The sequence below is a fragment of the Myotis davidii genome, unplaced genomic scaffold (genome assembly GCF_000327345.1).
Source record: "Myotis davidii unplaced genomic scaffold, ASM32734v1 scaffold211, whole genome shotgun sequence".
NCBI lineage: Eukaryota > Metazoa > Chordata > Mammalia > Chiroptera > Vespertilionidae > Myotis > Myotis davidii.
The window spans coordinates 1,425,225-1,430,494 of NW_006282523.1; positions in this window are offsets into that span (position 1 = coordinate 1,425,225).

Sequence of the window (5,270 nt, forward strand, 5' to 3'; positions counted from 1 at the left end):
AGGCTTCACCCGCTGAGCTCCCCGAGGGTGGATCTGCGCGGGCGCGGGTGTGGCCAGGTTTGCTGTGAGAATTTGCCCGCGCGGTGCACGCACAGCGTGTGTGCTTTAATTCGCGTGCCCAGAGATACGTTCAGAAGGAAACACCCGCGTTGGCAGGCAACCGGTGCTGCAGCCGGGACACCGTCCCCGCGGCTGAGCGTCAGGGCCGAAGAGGCACAGCTGCCCCAAGTGGAGACAAAGCGTGTGCTCCGCCGCCCGGCGGTGGCACCGTGGGGCCGGGGCAGTGATGGGCACGGAGGCTGGGACTTCTGCACAGCCCGGCCCGGCCCCTGCTGTCCGTTGTGTATCCCACGCGGGTGGCATGCCTGCGTCCAGGGCTGGGCCCCGAGCTGGCCTGCCAGTGCTGGACAAACGCCCAACCCAGTGGACCCTGAGGAAGGCTGTGCGTGAGGGCAGCGCCTGGGGAGGTCGGGAGGAGTACGGTCAGCCGCAGGTCCATCAGCCAGGCCGCAGGGGAGGTGGGCGAGGGAGCCTGTCCCGGGAAGAAACAGAAACAGCCTGGCCCACGGAGGAGCTGGGAGGACCCCGACCTTTGACTTGCTGTGGCAGAGCCGGGGTTCAATCCCAGCTACTCTTCTGCCTTGCTTTGGCTTTCTGGGACTGGGTTTGCTTCTCTATAAAATGGGGTGACACCCTCCCTTCCCCATTGCTTTGCGGGTCAAAAACATGTGCTCTGGCCGAAACCGGTTTGGCTCAGTGGATAGAGCGTCGGCCTGCGGACTGAAGGGTCCCGGGTTCGATTCCGGTCAAGGGCATGTACCTGGGTTGCGGGCACATCCCCAGTGGGAGATGTGCAGGAGGCAGCTGATCGATGTCTCTCTCTCATCGATGTTTCTAGCTCTCTGTCTCTCTCCCTTCCTCTCTGTAAGAAATCAATAAAATATATTTTAAAAAACACACAAAAAATCAAAACATGTGCTCTATAGGGTACTGGTTCAGTCCCAGTAAAGTGGCCCATGGTGTGTCTGTAAAAACCCAAGGGCCCACCCGGCCAGTGTGGCTCATCGACCTATGAACCAGGTCAGGGTTCAATTCCTGTCAGGGCACAGGCCCGGGTTGTGGGCTCCATCCCAGTGGGGGCGTGCAGGAGGCAGCCAGTCCATGATTCTCTCCCATCGTGGATGTTTCTATCTCTCTCTCTCCCTTCCTCTCTCAAATCAATAAAAATATGTTTTTAAAAAATAAGGCGAAATCCTAACAACAATGAGCGCCACCGCTCACCATCTATGGCCCCTAGCCCTGACCCACCCCAACCCCAGCATGAACCCTGACCCAGCACTGACCCCAAAGGTGGCCCAGGCACAGCATGGCCCCTCTCCCAGGCAGGGCCAGCTCCAACTGCCCTCTTATAGGGGTGTGTGCCTCCTCCGTCTCCCAAACTCAAGAACTGACCCTCCCCCCGCCACCCCTCTCAGACCCGTTGAGTGCGGGGACCAGAAAGGTGCACCTTCTGCTCATAGGCTGTCCCCAAACCTCACAGCCAGCAAGTGCCTGTGAGCTGCCTCCAGAGGGGGCGGGCACAGGTGGCAAAACGCCCCTGGCAGAGTCCTGGGGACCCAGATGGGGGGTTCAGTGAACACAGGTGTGGCCATGTGAGGGAGTGGTCACATGAACAAGGGGGTGGGGCCACTGAACGGGGAGGAGGGGTCATGTGAGCACAGAGATGCCCCCCCCACCCCCCCACCCCCCGTGGGCCAGACTCTGAATGGCAGATGGTCTCTGCCCTCAGGAGCAAGGGGTGCCCTGTGAACCAGGCAGCAAGCTGGCCCTCAGGGCCTTGCAACCAGTAAGGGACTCTGGTCGGGGGAGGTCAGCTCTCCCAGAAGGGACGAGGGGTTAGGGGGCCCAACACAGCTGTTTCCCTGAGATCAAAGCCTGGAGGCAGGGCTGTGAGGGTCCCAGGACAGTCCAGTGAGAGATGCCCCAATGGTGGGCACCACGTGGGGCACCTGTTTGGCGTGGCTCAGTGGCTGAGCATCAACCTATGAACCAGGGGGTCGTGGTTTGATTCCCGGTCAGGGCACTGCCTGGGTTGTGGGCTCAATCCCCAGTGTGGGACATGCAGGAGCCATCTTATCAATGATTCTCTCTCATCATTGATGTTTCTCTCTCTCTCTCCCTCTCCCTTCCTCTCTGAAATCAATAAAAATATATTTTTTAAAAAAAGGAGGAGGAGGAACCAAGGGGAAGCCAAGAGCCTGTGTGGCCCCTGGGCGCCCCCCACCTCGCCGGCCCCGGGTGGTTGGCTGAGCACAGTGGGTGCTGACTCATGGGAAGGGGCTGCGGTGGGCACAGGAAGGTTGAGCAAGGCCTCACCCTTTGGGGTGGTGCTCGGTTCCTCAAAAGGCCCAACAGAGAAGGACTGTGTGACCCGCAGGCTGCCTCCTGCCTTTGTACCCAAGAGTAATAAAAACAGGTCAGCAATGTGTTGTTCTGACAGCAAAAAGGTGGGAATGGCCCTGACCGGTGCGGCTTAACTGGTGGGGATCCCCTGCACTGAGAGGTCACGGGTTCGATTCCCGGCCAGGGCACAGGCCCCGGGTTGATTTCAGGCTCTATCCCCAGTTGAGGCGTGTAGGAGGCAGCCCATTGATGTCACACTCTCTCATCAGCGTTTCTTTCTCTCTCTCTCCCTTCCCCTCTCTAAGAAAATAAAAAGTGCTCTAGCTGGTTTGGCTCAGTGGATCAAGCATCAGACCCTTTGGCCTGCGGACCACAGGATCCCAGGTTCGATGCCCGTCAAGGGCATGTACCTCCGTTGCAGGCTCCTCCCTGGCCCGGGTCCAGGTCAGGGGTTATTCAGAAGACTACTTATTGATGTGTTTCTCTCACATCAGTATTTCTCTCTGTCTTTCCCTCTCTCTAAAAATCAATGGAAAAATATCCTTGGGTGAGGAAATTAATTAATTAATTATGAAAAAAGTGAGCTCGGCCGGTGTTGCTCAGTGGTTGAGCGTCGACCTAGGAACCAGGAGGCCACGCTTCGATTCCTGGTCAGGGCACAGGCCCGGGTTGGGGGCTCCATCCCCAGTGGAGGGTGCGTAGGAGGCAGCCAATCCATGATTCTCTCTCAGGTATGTACAAAAGGCAATCAATCAATGTTTCTTGTTCACACAGGTGTTTCTCTCTCTCTCTCTCTCTCTCTCTCTCTCTCTCCCTCTCCCTTCCTCTCTGAAATCAATAAAAATAAATTTAAATTAAAAAAAGTGAAAAATGACCTAAATGTCCATCAACAGTTGAATGTGGTCCATCCATACAGTGGAATGGATGGATGGAATCATTCTGCCATAAAAAGGAATTAAGTGCCCTGGCCGGTTTGGCTCAGCCATCCTGTGGACCACAATCATTGGGAAAATATCTTCGGGTGGGGATTAACAAAAAAAACAAAAAAAGGAATGAAGTGATTGAGCCTGGGCAGCTGTATTAAGTGAAAGTCGCCTGTCACACGCGACACCTGGCACATGACTCCTTTTATGTGATACGCCCAGAACAGGCCAATCCAGACCCATAAAGCAGAGGGGGGAAGTGGGGGAGGAGTGATTAATGAGTATGACCCCCGCCCCTTCTTCACAGCCAATCCTAACACCCACCCCGGGCAGGGAGCCCAGCTGGGTCAGGCTGGGCCGGGCAGGCTGGCTGGGGTCTGGCCTCTGCCCACAGCCGGGCTGGCCGGGCAGTTAATAGGTGAGTTTTTCTGGGAGCTGGTTAATATGTTAATTGTTCTGGAGCTGGAAGAGATGTGAGGGAAAAGGGCCGCAGAGGGAGTGGCTGGCTGCCCCGGTTGCTTCTCCAACCTGGAGTCGGGCAGGTGTGGAGGAGAGTGAGGGCTGGCTGTGTGCCAGGTTCCTGAGGGGAGCGGGGTCAGGAGCCTGGACCGCAGGGCAGGGGTCAGGGCTGGCGGGCATGCCCTTCCCATGACTCAGCTTTCTTTACTCGACCCAGCCTGTCCTGCCCGATCCTGTCCACAGGTGGTGGCTGGGAGCACCGCAGGCCGGAGGCGAGGGGACGCTTTGAGGATGGGAGGCTCCGTCAGACCCAAAGGTCCCCTGGAACCCAAGACCTGGCCCTGGTGGGAACGGAGGTCTGCCCCACGTCCCCCCTGGGGTGCCGCCACCCTCAGAAGCTTCTCCAGGTTTCCAACGGCACTTTCAGAACCCCTCCATCTGCGCACACGGGCAGAGTGGGGGTCTCGGCCCCCCTCCGTTCCTCCAGACAGAGATGCATTGGGAAGGGGGAGCCGGCCAGGAGGTGGTCCTGGGACAGCCCTGGCCGCGCCGCTCCTTGGAGCCATTCCAGGGCCTGCGGGCACCTGCGCAGTGACTGCCAACACCTGGGACCAAGGAGGGGGAAGGATGGGCCACAGTAAAAGCAGGGACCAGCGCATGGCTCTGGGGTTGAGCATCGACCTATGAACCAGGAAGTCAGGGTTCCATTCCTGGTCCGGCAAGTGCCCTGGTTACAGCCCTGGTTACAGCCGGTGTTGCGGGCTCCATCTCCTGTCGGGGGCGTGCAGGAGGCAGCTGATCCCCTCTCATCATTGGTGTTTCTATCTCTCTCCCTCTCCCTTCCTCTCTGAGATCAATAAAAAAACCACATTTTTAAAAAGCAGAGGCCTCAGTGGACTTGGTACCTCAGAAGGGGAGTCGGATGGTGGGTGGGGCGGGGCCAGGAGGCCGGTTTGTCCCTCCTTTGCTGGGGGGGTGGGGGCGACAGGGGCCCCTGGAGGGGTGACCCGCCACTGATGCTCACTCTGCAAGCCCTGCCTTCCCCGCCCCCCCAATTCTGGACCAGCTGGGCAGGAAGGCTGGGAGGCTTGGGGGCCATTGCAGACGGTAAGGTGGAAAGTGCCTGGGGTCCCAGCTCAGCTCCTGCGCCCCCCACCCCCACCCGCACCCCAGGCCACATTCCCGCACCTTCTCCAGCCATAGCTCTGCGGGTGCAGAGGACAAAAGTGGGGCTTGAGCACCCTGCCTCCGACCAGCGGGACCCTCCCCGCCCTGGGCGCGTGTCAGCACCGTGTAGGATGGGGAGCAGCGTCCGGGTTCTGGGTGCGCGAGGGGAGGGGCAGCGGCCTCACCGGCAGGCGGGGAGCCGCAGAGAGAAACGGAAATTCAGGGGGTGCCGGCCTCGCCCAAGATCACCAGGCAGCGCGGGCTCCCCGGCCCGGCCCTCGGAGGAAGGCAGGTTTGGAGGGGAGCGCAGCCCCCGGG